The following is a 22,005-nucleotide window of genomic DNA, read 5'->3' as shown; positions in this document are numbered from 1 at the left end:
AAATTGACTTCTTTAATTTGTAAACTAAATGATTCAAGTCATCTACACTGAAACCGGGTGGTTTTTATATATATACCTCCTCTTCCAAATCCCTATTCATGAAAATAGTTTTCACATCCATTTGATATAGCTCTAAATCAAAATGAGCTATGAGGGCTATGATTATCCTCAACGATTCTTTAGTTGAGACAGGAAAAAATGTTTGTCTCATTATAATCAATGCCTTCAATCTATCTGAAACCCTTTGCAACGAGTCTAGCCTTGTACCTCTTCACTTGACTTTTGAAGTCTATCTTAGCCTTACAGACCCACTTACAACTAACAAGTCTTACTCCATCAGGTTAAGGTACAAGATCTTACACTTGGTTATTTGCCATAAAGTCAAGCTTTTCTTTCGTGGCATTGATCTAATGTTTTAATCTTTCACTTTCAATGACTTGTGCAAAGGAGAAGGGATCATTATCAATGTCTATGAAATCATTAGGCTCTTGCAAATACACCACATAGTATGGATGGATGGCGGATTTTCTAGTTATCGTAGACCTCCATATAGGTATCACCGGTGGTTCAAAATAAACCTCTGCATCTTATTGTTGTATATCATTATCAACAACTTGTTCTATTTGAGATTGATTAGATTTTTTCTAGCATTATCAAAAGGGATAATGATAAGAAAAACTAAGTCTTTTTTCGTTACAGGTATGAAACATGAATCCTGCATTTTCTCAAATTTAAAACTTTGAGATGCATCTATCCCAGTAGAACTACTTTAAAAAAATCTTATTTTATCTGTTTCCACTATCTATAGTATATGAGATGAACAATAAAACATAAAACCCTTTGATTTTTACAGATAACCAATAAAAAATCTACTAGTTATTCTAGGATGAAAGGCTTTGATACATGAGTTATATAATTCAGCTTTAGTTGGACATCCCTATATTCATATATGACAAAGAAGGTTTTCTACCAGTCCATAGCTCGTAAGGAGTCTTTAAAAAGGCCTTTGTAGGAACCTTATTCAAAATATGAACTGTTGTCCTAAGAGCTTCACCCCACAAGGTCATGAAAAGGTTTGAGTGTTTTAACATCCCTCGAACAATTTTTTTAAGTATATAGTTTCTTTTTTCAACTGCATCATTCTGGTGAGCACCACCAAACATAGTATGTTAGGTACAATACCTTCATCTTTTAGAAAATACGCTAATGGATGTTCCTTTTGTCTCAACTCAATGAAACAACCATAATATTTGTCACATTTATCAGACCTAACCACTTTAATAATTTCACTGGTTTGTTTCTCTGCTTATTTCTTGACGTCTTTAAAAGCCTTAAAGACTTCTGATTTTTCAAATAATAAGTAGAGATACATATGTCATAAGTAATCATATATAAAAGTAACAAAATATTTTTCACCCATATAATGCAAAGAAAAAGGCTTGCAAACATTTATATCCATGATTTTTAATTTTTTATTGTTGTATTTGATATCTTTCTTATATGTGTTAGACTGCTTAGCTTTTATGCAGTCAACACATGGTTCTGTATTTGTGAGATCAAGGGATTGTAAACACCCCAAATTTTCCGCACTCATTTCAGACAACCCTTCTCATGCAGTGCCAACCCTATTAGGTCAGTGTAGGAGTCAAACCCTGAGTCAGTTTCAGAAAATCACCACTTTACCCACTTTCATTAGGAAAATTACTATTTTACTATTAGGTCATCCCAAACCCCAGTCAGTCAGAGTCAACAAAGCCCACTGGTCAGTTCAGAATAGTTAAAATATCAGTCATTTCAAGTTCATCTGAGCTCACAATGAACAGACCATTTTTATTTCTGACAATTCCTGCCAAAATGGGATCATTTCTTCATAAATGAGCTCATTTCTCACTCAAATCTAAGCCAATTGTCTCTGAGTTAGTCATTCCCAGTCAGTCATGTTTCCCAGAGTCTAACTTGAGCTCATCAGAAGTTTAAGTGCTCCAATTTTAGTTCAAAACCATTTCCAAGTGTCTAGGAGCCCATTTTAGCCTATTTCAGCTCATTCAGCTGAAATTGAGCTGAATCCAGTCAATTGAGCTAGTGTTCGAGCTTCGATTTTAGTTCATGTCAGTATTACTAACCTTTAACCCAGCTAAAACCCAGTTCAGATTCGTAATTCACTTCACTCTAGTGACCATTCCGTACCATTTCTCTAAAAATGACAGCTTTTCTTGAAAATTTAGTCGGAAAGGTCAGTTGAGTCAGTGTCTGATTAGTTCATTTGAGTTCTGAAACTCTAAAACTCAGCTCAATCCAGCTTATTTCAGTTCAATTCAGCTCAAACCCTGATTTTCAATGTCACTCTAGCTTGATAGAGCTCGAAAACCATTTCTTCAACCATTTTGCAAATTTTATCAGTTTTAATGCTTTTTAAACTGGTACAACTGCCAATCGGGGTCTAACATCCAAAATTCTACATTCAGGGTCTGCATTTTGCATGTCATTTCTCATAATTTCATATCATTTCTCAGCATTTCATAACATTTCATTTCATTTTCGAAGTCCAGAACTCCAGTTTTATAAATTTCAATCTAGATCGAGTTTTAAAAGCTTTAAGAAATCAATTTCAAACCCTGGGTTTCCAAAATTGATATTTTTACCCCCAGGATTCTAAATTTGGAAATATTTTCTCGAGAAAAACAATCTGGATTTATTTCAAACTCAAATTTTTAAAATCTATGTTGGATTTGCTTCGCAACGGAGTATTGAACTTCAAAGTCTGAGCTCGTTTCAAAAACTGCCAAAAATAGCTCGTGTTGTCTGGAAATTTTCTGAAAAGATTATTTTACCCCTCTAATCATCAAAATGAATTTCAAAAGTGAAATTTGGACCCGCTCTGAGATGGCCTATTCATTTACATTTCTATTTTATTAAAAAAAAAGGTGTTTCTTTTTATTTGTTTGTTTTTTATTGATTTTTATTTATTTATTTTATTTCAGAAAGGAGGGACCCACAAGGTGGTTGCCCAAACCTCCAGGCCATCCTCCTTCTTCTTCTTTCCCTCTCCTTTCTTCCCTTTTCTTTTCTTTTCTCTTTTCCTTCCCCTTTCCTTTCTTCTCTTCCTTTTCTTTCCTTTCTTTTCTTTCTTTTCTTTCCTTCTTCCCTTCCCTTTCTTCCTTCTTTCCCTCTTGCCCAGCCATTCACGTAAAGGTCTTCTCTCCCTTCTTGATGGATTCATTAAACCCTAGGTAGAAGGCAATTAAAACCTAAGTTAAAAAAACCAAAAGGAAAAAAAAGAAAAAAAAGGCTACATGGCTGCCCTCTCTCTCTCTCTCTCTCTCTCTCTCTCTCTCCACTCTCTTGGTTCCCCTTTGGCTCTAGCTACAGCCATCACAACCACTGTTGCTGCCATCACCTTTAACCATCAAAGCTCCTACTTACAACCAACTTTCAGCTGCTGCTCTTAACCTCCATTGTAGTTGGTTCAACGCCATCTCCATAACGGCTCCAGCCACGCCCCTTGGCAGCACAGCAGCGGCACTATCTTCACCGCAGCCATCTCTTCCAAGGCACCACCTCAACCTTGGAATATCTCCAGCAGCATAGCAGCATCTCCATCCCTATTAGCAGCAACCCTTCCAATCATGTTTTTTTCTTTTCTGTTTGTTTTCCTTTTTGCATGCTTTACTATAGAGAGGAAAAGATCCGTCCAATCAATGGATCAGATCCTTTCTCCCAATAGCCAACATTAAGCTCAAGATCATATCTCCCTGAGTATTCCTGATTTTATTCTTGTTTTCATAAAAAATTTATACTATAGGCGTTATATTTGATTTATTTTAATGCTTCATAGATGTTTTGTTTTGTTTCATTAGTACTTGCTTATTAGTTTACAAGTGTTAATCCAGGCATGAAGTCCAATGATTATTTCATGTTTAATTTTTTTGTCATAAATCCTGTTTTTTTTTCTGATAAATGCATGTGCTTGTTATTGACATTTGGCAAAAAATCCAAATCAAATCAAGTTCTATAACTCCATTAAAAACATAAAACCTCAAATCAGGTTTCGAACCCTCCAGAAATTTCAATTTCTGCTTTAGCAGACTTTAACCTCCGAAATCACCCTCGTGGGAGATCCGGATTTTTCCCTAAAAATCACATTAGATTCACAATGGAATCTAATCATGATCTGGAATTTTTGAGATCTGTACAAGCAGATTTACTCTCTGTCAAAAATCATTTTTCTTAGACCCCTGGGAAAATCTTGATTTTCCTTTGTCAGGGTGTAGACAGACCCTAAAGCACTAAGTTCGCTCAACCCGTAGCCTGTCTGCAAAAACTTTCAACACAAAAGTTGTTCCTAACTCCTTTTCCAGTCATTTTCGAAAATTTGGGGATTTTTGAAATTGTCTCAGTAATTTTACTGAAATTTCTTTTTTGTCTGACAGATTCCAATATCCAGAAATTCCAGAGATTCGGGTCTCTGATAACAGTGTGTCCATTTCCAGACCGTAACCCAAATCCCAATGATGTAAACAGATAAAAAATTTATATGTTTGTCAGAGACATTTTCCCAAAATTCCATCCATTTTCCCATATGTCTGCTATTTGTCCCACATTTTCTCCCAAAACCTCTCTGTTTCCCCCAAATCCTAGAGTCGGCGGATTCCGATCCGACTTTTCGGAGCTGTACAACTCCGACAATAGGTCAAAACCAGAAAGTATAAAAGTCACAAATCCTTGCCTTACTGTCCTCTATCACCCCATAAAATTTGGGAAATTTTTATGAAAGTTTGATATCCAAAATCGCCTTTAAAATCAGCATTTTAGGCAAAATTTTGATTTTTTTAGGATTTTAGCTATTTTCCATATTAAGAACATACAAAAAAAATTAGATTTTCAAGCTCCATTCTGTTCCTAGGGTTAGTTTAGGTGTCTATGCCAAATTTGGCTCAATTCTAAGTTCATTTGCTTTATATGTTAGTTTATCTTTAAATTCAGAAGCGAAAATCAAGTGAAAATCAAGTTAAATTCGATATTTTATGATATTTCCGCCATTTTAGGGTTTTATTCAGATAAATAAGCATATAGAATCATATTAGGGTTAATTTCAATCTCATTTGCATTTCAATTTTCCATTTCTGCAAAATTTATTTCAGAAAACTCTGGTTTCAAGGCCATAGTCTTGTTATCAAGGGTATTTTGGTCATTTTGACCTAAATTTCGAAATTTCAATTTCTAATTCCATAAATTTTCATGCATATCATCATATTTTATCATATTGTGTTTGATTTATTTCATTTGATTTTCAAAATTCCAAAATTTACGAAAATTCTTTCAGAAAACCCTGATTTCAAGGTCATCAGGGGCATTTTGGTCATTTTGACTCCAATTTCGAATTTTCAAGTTTATTTTCGAAATTTATTCATTATTTATCATGTTTATATCAAAGGGGATATGATTCTGGGTTTATATCTGAATAATATCCGATAATTTCCCATATTTTTGGATAAATTCAGAAAAAACCTATATTTTTTTGTTAACCTTGTTTGCTAGTTTTGCAGGAATATTCAAGAAGACTTAGTTATTTTATTTCTTTGTTTTATTCAATTCAATGTAAAAAACAATGTAATAATTTAGAATAAGAGTTATATTTTCTGCTTAGAATAGGACTGCATTGCATATAGTTTAATTTCTGCAAATTTCAATATTTGATGTATGATTCATGTGCATTTATTTCAAATTCACTATGGTTGACACGAATGGCACGTGCACAAGCTCTTATGGAGTTTATAAACTCGGTGGGATTCATATTTATGGCCATAGTCAGAATACGAAGAAAACCAAGATTTATGATCTTCATATTAGCCACATTCAGCCTACACTCTTAGGCTAACTTCAAAAATGCACTGCATTTCTCAAAGTTTTAAAAGAGTTTCCCAATTCCTCAATGAAATTCCCTTTTTAAATTCATATTCATTCATTCATATCATTCAAATTGCATTATTTTCAAATTCATTTTCCAATTTCAATTTAAAAAAAAATCAATTTTCTCAAGGATTTCCTAAGTCTTTCTCAGGATTAGATTTTCTCAGAATCCTAAGTTTTCAAATGACATTTCAAAGCATTTCCCAAGTTTAAATCAAGATTTTTCAATGTTTTAAAATTCTCAAATTTCAAAATCCCAAGTTTTCATAAATCGATTTTCTCAAAGGATCAAGTTTTCCTGAGAATCTGTTTTCCATTTCAAAAAATCATTTTCCAATGAACCTCCTGACTTTCTCGAGATTCTCAAATCCATTTTTCTCAAGAAAGCAATTCCAAATCTCAAAAATCGATTTTCCCAAGATTCAAGTTTTCCTGAGAATTCATTTTCCAATACAATTTCTGATCTTCAATGAAATTCAATGATTTTCTCAGGATTTCCATTTTCAGACACTTTTCCAACCATTTTTTGAGCATATTTTAATTTTCCAAAGCAAACATCATGTTTCTCAAACTTGCATCTTTTCAAAACTTTATAGCACAAGCCTGATTCTTTGTGCATTTTAGGAAAAATAGAGCATAATTTAGATATTGGAATCAAGTTAAAGCACATAATTGATCCTTGGTTCAATTACCCCTGGTAAAGGTGTCAGAAACGGTTGAACCTCGTACCGACAGGCGGATCCCATTCCACGGAATTTTCCCGCAAATTTTCAAAACGGAGGCGAGTAATTTTCAAAACCAATTTTCAAAACTTTGGTCAAGTTTGACTGGCAGGATCGTTTATCTCTCATAAGAGAGGGGGAAAAATTTTGCGATAATAACAGGTTTGGAGATCGTGATGGGACCTGTCTTCGTCTGATCAATCGTGTGCTTGACTTAGTTCAATTTTCTGAATCATGTTCTATGGAATGTCAGCTTTTATTTTCTGATATTATGTGAACCTAGGAGCCTAGACTTGAACCCAACTGACATGAATTGCATGTAGACTAGGAATGATTTGGTAGGACCAATTAAGGAGAATTATTCATGCTTACTTAGACTTAGGTCTGAAATACAACACTCCTCAATCTAGGAATTGTATGAAAACAATGCTTGCTTCTTCAAAAAATTTCAAAATCTCTATCTCTTTAGGTTTTAGAGCCCTCTGTTTGCCTACATGTGATCATGTTTTCAAAAATCACCCCACGTATGTCTACCCAGCTTTCACGTTGTTGGGCTCTCTTCCAGAACCATAGTTCGGGACAGAGCCTCACAACTAGGCCACTTATTTGGGCTAACGCCCCCCTGCCACGTACCAAGGGCCATAGTCCAACGTATATCGACAGACGCTCAAGGATGTTGGGAAAACACAAGCCTAGAATCGAAGATGAATTTTATGCCATGTACATTGAGCCTCGGCTCGAGTATATCGGCATATCATGATTGGACACAGCTGATCTGAACTTAGAGTCAGGATTAGGATCCTAAAGCTCTTTCAAAATCAATGCATTTAGAGTCAGCTTCTTAGGGAATGATGTATGTGCATAATTGTTTGTGCAGTATGTGATTGAATGCATTCTTCTTTTATTTCTCAATTCTATTTTATTTTCCTTTTACATCATTTTCCAAACTTCATTTATTTTTCTTCAACAATTTTATCAAAACCCTGGATGATTTTCAAAACATCATATTTTTCCTCAAAAAATCCAGGCGATTTCCATTTTCCTACCTTTCCTCTGGACCTCGAATTTCCAACCTTATTTTGATCTTGCCTGTAATTTTTATGTTCAAATCTTATCAAACTTCTTTTCTTTAGGTCTACCAGATTTCTGTCTCTTTCCGAGTCCTTAGACATCTCTTGCATCATCTCAATTTCTCTCAAAAATTCCTCAGTGTAAATCATTCCTTTATTTTGCAGAAAGCATTACTCAAATTATACTCGAACTTCAAATTCATTAGTTGAAGAACTGCAGACAAGATAGTGTGACTCTCGCAACCGTTTCAAAGTAGCTCATCAGCATCTTTAAGTAAATCATACAATCTACTAGCTGCATCGTTTGGTGATTCTTTATCTACTGCAGTTTTTACATCACTAGGACTCATAACATAACCCAATTTTGTTCCTGCGGCATCAAATATCAAATTCATATATGGATTATCGTGTACCACATTCATACGTGCATCAAAATTGTTTCTAAATTCTTCTCCATGAAACGTCCAATTCTGATAATCACTCACAAAGCCATTTATGTATAGGTGATGTCTAACGCCATGAGGTTCTACAAATCGATTATTCTTATAAATCTTGCAGGGATACCTAATCTGACCTGTGGGGTCCACTGTACTGACACTTGTCGTTGCAAATTCAATAAAACTTTCAACATCATCCATATATTCATGCGATAACTCATTGTCCACTATCCTACGGTACATCCATTCACGGTTTGCAGTCATTTTGTCGTATGATGTTACGAATAGTATCCTAACCAGTTAAAAGAGAACCATCAGAATGCTATGATGAAGAAAATATCAAATTTATCATGCAATATATGACATCATACAATCACAAGAATTATGATGCATGCATTGATAACTTAATATTTTCATGTGCAAACTATTTATGACACGATACATTCATTTGAAACATGCTTTCATTATACAATTTCACATGAAAGCCATAATCAAATTGAAAGTAACTACATGCAAGCATGGATACAATCACATCAAACATTGCAATACATCGAAATCATTCATATCAAACAAATGTCAAACATGTACCTGCAACAAACACACTTCAATATCCCGCTAACTACTACTATGCCTAGCATGGAATCCGTACTCCAAAAATAAGAACACTTCTATTCTCATACATTAAAATCATGCTCAACATGATCTCCGAACTCCAACAAAGCGGTCCTAGATATCAACAACTAAGTGAGTGTGTGAACAATAAAGTGTTACATTCAATAAATTAAATAACATGTGATGCGCTTGCATCACTTACTCACCACGGGTATTTACCCGATTTGCAGTGTTTTTGTCACTTACTTACCACGGGTGGCGGGGCACAAGCGAGTTCCGTTGAGAAATCTGCAAAAAACACTGTGTTAAAATGAAGTCACCACCTGCCGAAAAAAAACAATGAGGCAAATAAAAAAATCTTGCATAGGCCTTTTATCTAAAAAATGCGGCCCTTTCAGAAGTCGGGCTTTGGTGCATGTATTAGCTCTAGCTTTACTAGAGTTATCCGAGTAGCAGGAACCATCAAACAAACTATAACTGATTTAATGAGTCATTCGCAGTTTCACAGAACGATGCAGTTTCACAGAACGCAGGGGGGCGACCCCTCTGCCGGAAACGCAGGGGGGGCGACCCCCTGCTGCCGAAAACGCAGGGGGTCGACCCCCTACCGGAAACGCAGGGGGGTCGACCCCCTGCCTGCCGGAAACGCAGGGGTGGCAACCCCCTGCTGCCGAAAACGCAGGGGGGTCGACCCCCTGCTGCCGGAAACGCAGGGGGGTCGACCCCTTGACGGAAACGCAGGGGGGTCGACCCCCTAACGGAAATGCAGGGGGTCGACCCCCTAACGAAAACGCAAGGGGGTTGACCCCCTGCTGACGGAAAGGTTTACCTGCGCGTCGCCAAGCAGAGGTGGGAGGCTGACGGGCAGCGGCGGCTGGCGAGCGGTGGACGGTGGGGGCCGGAGAGAGGCCGACGGGCGGCAGGAGGAAGAGGGTGGCGGGAGGGAGAGGGCGGCGGGCGGGAGCAGTAGAAGAGGCAGCAAAACAAGAAAAGAAAAAGAGGGTTGGGATTAGGGATTTACGCGACATTTAGCGACAGATTAGCAACGAAATTATTCTGTCGCTAAGCCGTCGTAAGTCAAAAATATGAAAATAGCGACAAAATCTATTTCGTCGCCAAATCTGTCGCTAAATAGCGACAACTTTTGCGACGGAACCTATGTCATCGCTATTTTCATAAATAGTATTCATTTTAGCGACGAATTTGTTTCTCTCATTAATCTGTCGCTAGTTAGCGATGGAATTATTTCATCGCTAACTTTCGTCGCTAATTCCATATTTTCTTGTAGTGTAAATGTGTTGAGATACATCACACATGAGTATCCAAAGGTACCTTGTATTGACGGTTTAACTTCACAAGAACCTTAGTTTTGCCGAATATGGTTGGTAGGCGAAGTGGTTTCGCGTGTCGGAGCTCTTACCAAAGTAGGACTCCGATGACCCCCTTCACTCGCTTGGAAATAAGCATATCAAGGGCCTTTATTCTTTTGCTTTTTCCATTAAAGTTTAGTCTTGTACGAATGCTTTTTTATACGTGTCTTTTGTTATGCAGTTTCTAGTTCTGTGATTTTAGATGGCTCTAGCTCTATATCTTTTCTTGATGGATCTAATTTTAGTGATTGGAAAGAAACTATTCTTTTTACATTATGGTATATGGATTTAGATCTGGCCCTAAGGATAGATGAACTTGTTGTCCTCACTGATCAGAGCACTGCCGATCAAAAGATTGCTTTTGAGAAGTGAGAGCGCTCGAATAGGCTTAGCTTGTTGCTTTTGCAATCTAAAGTAGCTAAGAATATTCATAGTGCTATCCTACAATGCAGAATAGTGAGGGAATTCATGAATGTCATTGAGACACAGTTTGTGAGGTCAAACAAGGCCAGAGCCAGTACCCTGATGTCAAAACTCATATATATGAAATATACTAGAGGAGGAAACATTCGCCAACACATTTTGGAGATGAGGAACATAGCGTCTCAGCTAAATGACATGAAGCTCACCATCTTTGATTCTTTTCTAGTGCATTTAGTTCTAACGTCCTTACCTTTGGAATACAGACCTTTCAAAATCTCTTACAACGCACATAATGATGAATGAACGTTCAATGAACTTATGTCCAAGTGTGTTGAAGAAGAAGAGAGGTTGAAATGAGAGAAGGTGCAGAGTGCACATATGGCTTCTCATACATCCAAGGTAGGACTAAGAAAGAATGCATTTAAGAGAAATGGTAGGAAGAAGCCAACTGGGGATAAGTCATCCCAAGACAAGCAATCCAACTCTGCTCCCATAAAGTATTTTTTTTTGCAAGAAGAAGGGACACATGAAGGCAGATTGCATAAAGTATAAGAAGTGGTTGGAAAAGATAGGTAATTTGTCATTTGTTTCTCATGAATGTAATTTATTACAAATTCCTGAATTGATTCTGGTGCAACTGTTCATATTTTCAACTGTCTACAACTGTTCCTGAGCAGAAGGGAACCAACAATGCATGAGAATAGCAGAAGGTCTATTGTGATAATGAAGTTGCGGTGTCCTTTTCGAACAACAACAAAAATACCACATCATGTAAGCATATGAAATTGAAGTTTTTGGTTGTTAAAGAAAGGACGAAGAATCATTTAGTACATATTGTTAATATTGGTACAAAAGAGATGATCGTTGATCCTCTTACTAAAGGGCTAGCACCGGGATTATATTTCGAATATGTAATGAGGATGAGATTGTTAAACTCTTTTTGACATATGCACATAAATAAAGTGATCACTTTCAATTTTTAATTTTCATTATGGTTGTTGTTAATCTCATAAGGATTAGAGATTCAACTAAGGACCTATAGAATATAACAAAAAGGTCATTCTATTCATCAAGTTATTCCCAAAAGGTTTTCTGGTTAAAGGGTTTATTGTCAGAACAAGTGGGAGAATATTGGGTTAAACCACTACGTTGGTGGTGGTTACCCACGATGTGGGTAACGTTTCCCCACATAAAGTGTTCCTTCCGTTAAACCCATCACGGAATAAAGGGGGGTGATTATAAGGAGGTTTCATGAGCAACCTCATACGGGAGAAAAAGGTGTGGAAATCAAATCTGTGTAAACACAATAGGGTCGACTCACCGGTGGCATTCGAAGGTCTGCGCTTGTGGTGGCTGCAGACCGGATGAGTTGAAGGAAACCCCTCTCCGGCAACATCCTCCGCCCTCCGGCAATGGCCGCCTCAAGTATGCATTCTGTGTGTTTTGTTTTTGCAGGGGCTCTGACCGGCTGGTGGCTGAGGCGCCGGCGACTCCCGTCATGCAGTGAAAAACTCCCCCTACATGTAAACCTTAGCATGTTATCTTGAAAATGAACCCTTCACGTTCACGTAACCCTCTCCCCCACTAATTCCCCATTATTGCCCCCCACTGAAATCTTCATTAGTGTCTTTAGTGAGAACTGATATGAAATGTCCAAGCTGACTACCAATACAGCATAGTGTTGGAAAGTTCCCCCTCATTCTCAACAAAAGTGGTGTGGCAGATAAGTCGGTCCCAGTATCCCAAGCTCCCTCACGCCCGTCAGATTTGGTGCAAGGGCCATTACCCAATAGCGGCAATTACCCTTCTTCTAGCGTCTGAAGGACGTCTGCTAACTCAAGATCGTCTGCAAAGGTTGGGGTTCACTATCGCAAATCGATGCAATCTTTGTGAGAAAAGGGAGGAATCAGCCGATCATCTTTTCATCTCATGCTCTACTTCTCGAAGGGTGTGGAAACAAGTCTGTCAAATGTTTGATCTTTGGTGTATTCCCCATCAATCAATCCAAAAAACTCTGCAACGATGGAGTCAACGCTGGCCGTCTTCCAAACCCTTGTACGATGCATGTTTGGTGGCTTTTCAGGTGATCATATGGAAACTTTGGGCCATTCGTAACCGGATCGTGTTTGAGAAAAAAAAGCCCAATGCTTATCAGATTCAAAAAGACTTTCATAGCAATCAGAGAGCATGTTTTACGAATGTGCAAGGATTCAAATCACCCCCTTGTCTGGAGACGGCGTAACTCAGGGCGTTGGACCCCCCTCCTTCGCACTGGACCAAAAGTAATATTTTCAGCATTTACAGGAATCGATGGCAAGTAGGCTATGTGATTCGTGATCATCAAGGGCGGTTTATAAAAGCTGGATGGACCATCGAAAAGTCAGGCCTCAAGGACAGAGATTACTGCAGCTGGGTGAGGATATTAAACAATCTCCCTGGTTCCTCAAGCATCTTTATTGAAGCCTCTAGGAAAGATAGTTAGTAGGATCAACGGGCGTCTGGAAGGAAGGGGTCCTTCTAATGACTCCTTGGAGCGGCTCATTGAATGTTTCAGTTTCACAGAACTGTTATCCGTTCAATCCCCAAGGAACTGAACGGCCTTGCTTGAACCCTTGCGAATTTAGCAATCACTGTATAAGATAAACAGTGGACTAACATGAATCCTGACTAGATTCCTCCCATGTAATTTTGTAAACATTGGTTTTCCTTTGCTAATAAACAGGTAGGGCTAACCCCAGCTTCCTCAGTTGAAAAAAAAATCCATACAGATTTGGACCCATTTTATTAACTGAGCATAGGCCTACAGCTACCCTGTTTATGAAGAGCAGATGTATTGAGAAAATGATCGCCGGATTAGTTGATCAGTTTTTTATGGGTCCTTTCTTTGATGACTCAGGTTCAGAAGCTGGCACTTTGTGGGTTAAATTGATGAAGCTTGAAAATGACCGAGCGTTCCTCAAGACAGTCAAAAAAAAAATGCTCACCACTGAAGCAAAAGCTACCACCATCAAACAAGAAAGCTGCATCAATCATTTTGTCCAATAATTCAACACCCAAGATCTGCTCCTATCATTTTCACCTCCACTACAAACCACTCAATCGATGCCCATTATTCTGAAAGGTATCACTACAACAAAGCAGCAGATTAGCGACGACCACATTTCGTCGCTAATCCATCGCTAACAGGCGTACCTTACTTTCAGGATACAATTGAGTTTTTGCCTACTCATGAAGGTCATCTCACGCCTTGCACTAGATAAGACCAAGTACTAGGGGGGGAGAGAGTTTGTGGGCTAAAATGAGCTAGAGAGCTCGAAAGAGCAAGAGAGAACTCATGAGAGAGAGAGAGGACATGAGAAAAAAGCTTTCGATTATGTTTCAGAGAATAAGAGAGCGTCTGAGTTTATATAGGCTCAAACCCGACAACTAAAAATAAAATTTTAAAGGATAGTAATAAAATTACAACTGCTAACAATAAAACAATAATAACTAACAATAAGTATTTCTAAATGAGTCTAATAATTAAGAATAAATGACTTTTATTGGGTCAAACAACTAGTAAAAGAGAGTAAATTAGTTTGTTGCAGTCAATAGACCAAAAGGGCAGTCATAGGGTCCAAAATGTTCCTAAAAAGACTAAAAAGGTCTACCAAAAAAAAATGGTCAACTATCAACTACAAGATCAAACACTATAATATATTTTGAACTATTATGACCTTTAAAGGGAGTATGCAAGGGTGTTGAATAGTCTATGACCAAGTCAAATAGTCAAACTTGACTAGGTCAAAGTTCTAAAATTATCAATCATGAACTTAAATAAAAAATATCCTAAAACAATTGAGACTAGGTTCTTTATAATTTTGACATAAATACCCAACAAAACCTAGTATAAAATCATGCATCATGAAGTTATTCAAAGATTATTTGAATCAATTTACTTATCACAAGAAAATCACTAAACACTTAATGTGCAGAGGACAATAAAAGCTCTGATACCAACTTTGTGTACCCTAAAAAGAAGCAACGCAAAAGTAAAAACACATAAGAGAGCAACTATTAAAACATAAACTAAACTAACATCTTTCATTTGTTAATCTCAAACATCAAATACAAATACATATATTTTTTCAAGCTCGTGGGCTCAAATGAGCTAGAGAGCTTGAAAGAGTAAGAGAAAACTCGTGAGAGAGAGAAGATATGAGAGAAAAGCTTGCAATTAGGTTGGAGAGAATGAGAGAAGACTTGGGTCTACATAGACTCAAGTAGAACCACTAGAAATAAATTTTTAAAGGCTAGTAATAAAGTTACAACGACTAACAATAAGTGACCTTAAATTAGTCTAACAATTAAGAATAAATGATTTTTAGTAAGTCAACAGCTAGTCAAAGAGTAAATTTGTTTGGTGCAATTAATAGACCAAAAGGAGAATCATATGATCCAAAATATTCTTTAACAGACTAAAAAAAAGTCTACCAAAAAAAGTGATCAATTGTCAATTACAAGGTCAAACATTATAATAATTTCTGGAGTGTTATAACCTTTAAAGAGTACATGCAAGGGTATTGAATAGGTTATGACCAAGTCAAATAGTCAAAGTTATAAAATTATCAATCATGAACCTAAATAAAAATATCTTAAGCTATCTAAGACTAGGTTCGTATAATTTTGACACAAATACCCAATAAGACCTAGTATAAAATCAAGCCTCATGAAGTCACTCAAAACTTACTTGAACCAATTCACTTATCACAAGAAAATCACTAAACACTTATTGTGCATAGGACAACATAAGCTCTGATACCAATTTTGTATGTCAAAAAAAGATGCAATGCAAAAGAGAAAATATACAAAAGAGCAACTAAATTTAACATCTTTTATTTGATAATATCAAACATAAATACATATTATTCTTAAGCTCGTGGGCTCAAATAAGCTAGAGAGCTTGAAATAGTAAGAGAAAACTCGTGAGAGAGAGAATATATGAGATGAGAGCCTGCAAATATATTGGAGAGAATGAGAGTGTACGGGTTTATATAGGCTTAATCCCAATAGCTAAAAATAAATTTCTAAAGGATAGTAATAAAGTTAACTTCTAACAATAAAACTATAATGACTAACAATAAGTAGCTATAAATGAGTCTAATAATTAAGAATAAATAACTTTTATTATGTCAACCAACTAGTCAAATAGAGTAAATGAGTTTCTTATAGTCAATGGATCAAAGGGCAGTCATAGGGTGCAAAATCTTCTTAAAAAGACTAAAACAGTCTTCCAAAAAGAGTGGTCAACTGTGAACTACAAAATTAAACACTATAATACATTCTGGACTATTATAACTTTTAAAGGAAATATGCAAGAGTGTTAAATAGGTTGTGACCAAGTCAAATAGTCAAACTTTTAAAATTATCAATCATGAACATAAATAAAAAAAATATCTTAAAATAATTGAGACTAGGTTCTTTATAATTTTGACACAAATACCCAACAAAACCTAGTATAAAATCTTGCATCATGAAGTTATTCAAAGCTTACTTGAATCAATCTATTTATCACAAGGAAATCACTAAACACTTAGTATGCACATGACAACAAAAGTTCTGATACCAACTTTGTGTGCCCTAAAAAGAAGCAACGCAAAAGTGAAAATATATAAGAGAGCAACTATTAAAACATAAAATAAACTAACATATTTTTATTTAGTAATCTCAAACATCAAACACAAATACATATATTTTTCCAAGATCGTGGGCTCAAATAAGCTAGAGAGCTTGAAAGAGAAAAAGAAAACTCGTGAGAGAGAGAAGGCATGAGAAAAAAACTTGCAATTATATTGGAGAGAATGAGAGAGAGCTTGGGTCTATATAGGATGAAGCAGAACAAGTAGAAATAAATTTCTAAAAGCTATTAATAAAGCTACAATTATTAACAATAAGTGATCTTAAATGAGTCTAACAATTAAGAATAAATGACTTTTAGTAAGTCAATGGTTAGTCAAAGAGAGTAAATTTGTTTGGTGCAATTAATAGACCAAAAGGACAACCATATGCTTCAAAATATTTTTAAAAAGACTACAAAAGTTTATAAAAAGAGTGGTCAACTGTCAACTACAAGGTCAAACATTCGAATAGATTCTGAACTGTTATAACCTTTAAAGGGTGCATGCAAGGGTATTGAATAGGGTATGACCAAGTCAAATAGTCAAAATTGAGTAGGTCAAAGTTCTAAAATTATCAATCATAGACCTAAATAAAAATATTGTAAGCCAACTAAGACTGAGTTCCTATAATTTTGACACAAATAACCAATAAAATCTAGTATAAAATTAAGTCTCATGAAGTCACTCAAAACTTACTTGAACCAATCCGTTTATCACAATAAAATCACTAAATAGTTAGTGTGCATAGGACAACATAATCTCTGATATCAACTTTGTGTACCAAAAAAAATAATGTAAAAGAAAAAATACACAAGCGAGCAACTAAATCTAACATATTTTATTTGATAATATCAAACATCAAACACAAATACATATTATTCTCAAGCTCGTGAGCTCAAATGAGCTATAGAGCTTGAAATAACAAGAGAGAACTCGTGAGATAGAGAAGATATGAGAGAAGAGCTTGCAAATATATTGGAGAGAATGAGAGAGAACTTGGGTCTATATAGGCTCAAGCCCAACAATTAGAAATAAAATTTGAAAGGCTAACAATAAAGCTACAACGATTAGCAATAAAACTATAATGGCCAGCAATAAGTGGCCCCAAATGAAACTAATAATTAAGAATAAATAAGTTTTAGTGTGCCAAATGGCTAGTCAAAGAGAGAATGAGTTTTGTACAATCAATGAATCAAAAGGGCAATCATATGGTCTAAAATATTCCTAAAAAGACTAAAAAAATCTACCAAAAAGTGTGTTCAACTGTCAATTATAAAGTTAAACACCATAATAGATTTTAGACTATTATGACCTTTAAAGAGTGCATGCAAGGGTGTTGAATAGGCTATGACCAAGTCAAATAGTCAAAGTTGAATAGGTCAAAGTTCTAAAATTATCAATCATGAACCTAAATAAAGACTAGGTTCCTTATAATTTTGACACAAATACCGAACAAGACCTAGTATGAAATAATGCCTCATGAAGTCACTCAAAACTTATTTGAATTAATCCACTTATCACAAGAAAATTACTAAACACTTAGTGTGCACAGGATAACACAATCTATGATGTCGACTTTGTAGGCCCAAAAGGGAAGCAATGCAAAAGAAAAAATACACAAGAGAACAACTACTCAAACATACACTAAACTAATATCTTGTATTTGATAATCTCAAGAATCAAACATAAATACACATGTTTTCTTAACAGAATAGATTATAAATTTCAAATAGTTACGAAAATAACAAAAACAACATATCTCATAAAAAACCTTCTCTTGAACACTATTGCAATAGCAACTTTTCTTAATCTTCCATGTGCTTCAATAAACACTCCTCTTTTCCTCTTTAAAATCTCTTCCAGAATGGCTTTTTATAACCCGAAGAAAGCACACCCGACATGAAAAAAAAGTGATAAACATATGACTTTTTTTTAATTTATCACTTGAAGAAATCGCACCCAACACGGAGACCTGGTCGTGCTGGCTCATCTTGCCATACCTACGGTCATCATGCCAACTATATAAAACTCTGAGGCTAGGACCCCTGCCCCCAGGGCCTATGCTAGCTTGCGCAGAGGGGTGACACTCATGGGAATCGAACCTTGACTGGCCCCGTCTAGCAACCAAATCCCCACCCCACTATACCAACCCCCATTGGGGCAGCTCTTTTGCACTTGTGATAAGACTCCCAAGCTATGTAGGGCATCTCTCACCATTTTCTCTTCTCTTTTTTGGTTCTCTCTTCTATACCATAGTCATAAATATCATTGAATTTTTCTAAATCTCACAATAATATCATGATTTATTAAAGAAATAAAATATTAGGTGGCATCTCAAATAGGTCTAATCAATTTTCTTATTGATGTTTAAATATATGGATTTGGGATGCAAATGGCTCAGGTTTCGAATCCCAAAATACATTAAGGAGTTGAGCTAGTTCAGATCCCGGACAACCAAATTTTGCGAATTCCTCTTCCTGAACATGACCATTTTGCAACCCTAATATGAATAAAATGCATATCACATTCATATTTATCCATGTTCTATATTGTCACTGAACTTTGGAAGGTTAAATAGGAGGTCTAGGCAAAATAGAAACTGATAGGTTAGAAAAAAACCTTTCATTCTAAAGTACCTTGGATTCTATTTAAATTTTTTGTGACGATACAAATGTTACGGGCACATTAACCTAGCATACTATTGGATAGAAAAAGAACAATGTTATAGTACATGATGCTTGCAAACGTAAATTGCTTACAATTCATAGTTGTTGCAATGATGTGCTACATTTGTATGTTCAATCTTCAAACAAAAAATTTTAATTGCAAAATTGGTTTACTATGTAAATCATGTGAAATTTGGAACTCCCCTTTTAATCAAAACTTAGCATGTTATGTGTTTTCTAAGTAATGCACTTTCTAAAATTTATGATTATTGTTACTTTTTGTGTGCACTTGTGCACACGCTCATGCATCACATGTGCACATTACTAGTAATATATAAGAAAAGAATACCAATAAAAATTTATAATAAATATACAAGTCACATGGGTTGGTGATATGATACTATAAATTTTGTATTATTATGTTAACATGGGTAGGTGATATGGCCAATAGAGGTTTTAACTTGGCTTAAATATAAGCATTTCATAAAACACTATAAAAGGGCTACAAAGGATAGTCCTATATCGATGAAATGGAGGGAAGAGGGTCCCTTCCACCTATATTTAAGGCTCTGCCCTTTTGGCTTCTTCACTTCAAATTTCAAAACGCACGGTGACGTTAGTAAGCCTACATATTCACATGGATAACATGCTTATTCACATGGCTGAACCCTTTGCTCATGAAATACTATGTTGAGCATCAAGTGAGTCAAGATTTTAACACTACAACCCTCGATTACCACAAGATGAAATTATAGGAGAATAGATTTCTGGATCATAGAGACCATTTCCTAAATTCGTTATTGGAAAGAAGAACTTGAAAAGCAAAAAGGATTTATAAAGTATCATCCCACCATTTTATTAGTGCTCCAAAAGAGAGAGATCCTTGCTGGAGCTGCTGGAAGACATGCAGGGATCCATAGAGTCGCTAAGTGTCATTAGGGGTGTCAACGGGTCGGGTTTGGTTCCAACCCAGGTGAAACCAGACTTGGACCAGAATTTTGGGTATGGTATCGGGTCTGGACCTGGGTTTAATTTGGTTTGTTATAAAAGAAACCATACCCGATAAAAACTACATGAACCGGACCCAGACCATGCCTGATAAAATAAATTTTATATTATTTTTACATTGAAAATTTGTGGGTCTTAATTGGAACTCGGGTCGGGCCCATGTTTGGTATAAAATTTCACAAAGAATTCTGGGTCCATGTATTAATGGACATTCAGGCACCGGGTCTTCTTATTTGTCATCCGGGTCAGGTCTAGGTAAACCCGACCCATTGGTGTCATGGCTACTTGACGCAGCCAATTGCATGACAGCATTTCATGCGAGGTCTGTACTTTATAGCGGTGGGTGCCATGCAATACTGTCATGTAACCTAACCATGGTCAAAGTTTGACCATTAGTTAGTCTGACTCCATATCTTGACAGGACTGTTTTGCAACAACGGATTTGTAAAAATGGTATAAGGCAGGGACTATTTTACAAATCCCCAATAAGGCAGGGACTCTTTAGTAAAAAAACTTTTTTTTTTTTTAACAAGGTTTGTGCTTCTTCAAGTCACAAAAATTTAGTGCACTTACAGCCTTTGGTTTTTAAATTGCCAGAACTTACACACATATGAAGTATGGTTGATTAAAAAGCCTAACCCCACTAAATGGACTATGTAGACCACATTTGTAGGACTTGATTCACTTAAAAAAATAGATGAGCCATGAGATATTGTTCACTTCAACTGATTAGGACCAAAGACTTTCCCACTTTATTATTAGTAGATTGGTGACAAGAGATGGTTTCTAGTGAAATTTGATCAGCCTGGATTATCAGGTATTTCACATAATTGTATGGAAATTTTCCTGTTTCCAAAACAGGGTGTGCCATGAGAATGAGTTTATTTCAATTCGTCCAGCTAAGAGGGTCTTGTGTCAAAGTGAAGGCCAAGGATCAAATCCCACTGGCGCATGGGGGTTGGCGCCGTTGCTTTATCATGGTTAGGGCAAATAAGGCTGGGCACTCGTATCCTCAACTCAGAGTTTTACCTTGTAGGGAGGCAGGCCCATTAAGTAATCCAGTTTAATTGGGTCAGGGTTTTCCTTCCTCATAAAAAAATGCAATGTAATCTGTCATGTAAATCACCTTGGATTCTCATCCCTTTAAGAGAGGGATGTTGCCTTGTAACCAATATATACTCATTTGGAATCGCAATGCAGAATGACTCAAGGATTTTCTTCTTTATCTTGACAAAGTTTAATAGATTGTAAATCAAGTTGGTTAAAAATATATATTTTGTCAGTTGACGTCGAATCCCCCTTGTTCATGGCCATCAGCCGATCTTGAAAAGAACTTACATACTAAAAAGCGGTTGTTTTAGAGCTAATGCTTGCTAAGCTTGAGATTATTCAATCTAAAAGCTCAATTTTCTTGGCCGTTCTCTAAATCCTTTGTGCATAGTTAGAGTCTTCTTGTATTAGAAAAGACGTATATTTTATTTGGTACCGTATCTGTTTTATTTTACTGTTGCAACTACTTTACCTTATCTCACCGATATTAGGAAATTGTCAGGATGAGATACGGTAAGGTGGTTACCGTGATTTGGGCTCCGTCTCAAGTGTCGTATGGTTGTATATACCATGTAAATTTGTATGTAACTGCAACGGGAAGTAAAGAAGAAAGATCTCTAGATCAATTTTCCTGGCTCACCATTTTCTTTCATGGTATCACCAATCCCAACAACAACCAAACTCAGAAGAACGATGATTCGGTTTATTCAAATTTGTTCTACATCCATCATTCTGTCATCCAGGTGCTCTACTCATCTCTCAAGTTCTCACTAGGGAGAATTATTCAATGTGGAAAGGGGCAATGTCTATGGCACTCAGTATAAAAAACAAGATGGACTTTGTCAATGGCATCATCGTGAAGCCTACTAATCCACCCAAGATGGTAGCTACATGGGAGAGGTGCAATGATATGGTCCTCTCCTAGATCCTTAATGTGATCCACAAAGACTTGTCAAAGAGTATCATTTACGCTCAAAGTGCAGCCAAGGTTTGAAAAGACCTCGAGGAGCGCTTTTCTCAATCCGATGCGCCTAGGGTCTATCAGATCCAATATTAAATTATCAATATAAAGCAGATGCA

The sequence above is a fragment of the Nuphar pumila genome, chromosome 7 (assembly GCF_984573655.1).
Source record: "Nuphar pumila chromosome 7, dmNupPumi1.hap1.1, whole genome shotgun sequence".
NCBI classification, from domain to species: Eukaryota; Viridiplantae; Streptophyta; class Magnoliopsida; order Nymphaeales; family Nymphaeaceae; genus Nuphar; species Nuphar pumila.
This window is presented reverse-complemented; position numbering follows the sequence as displayed.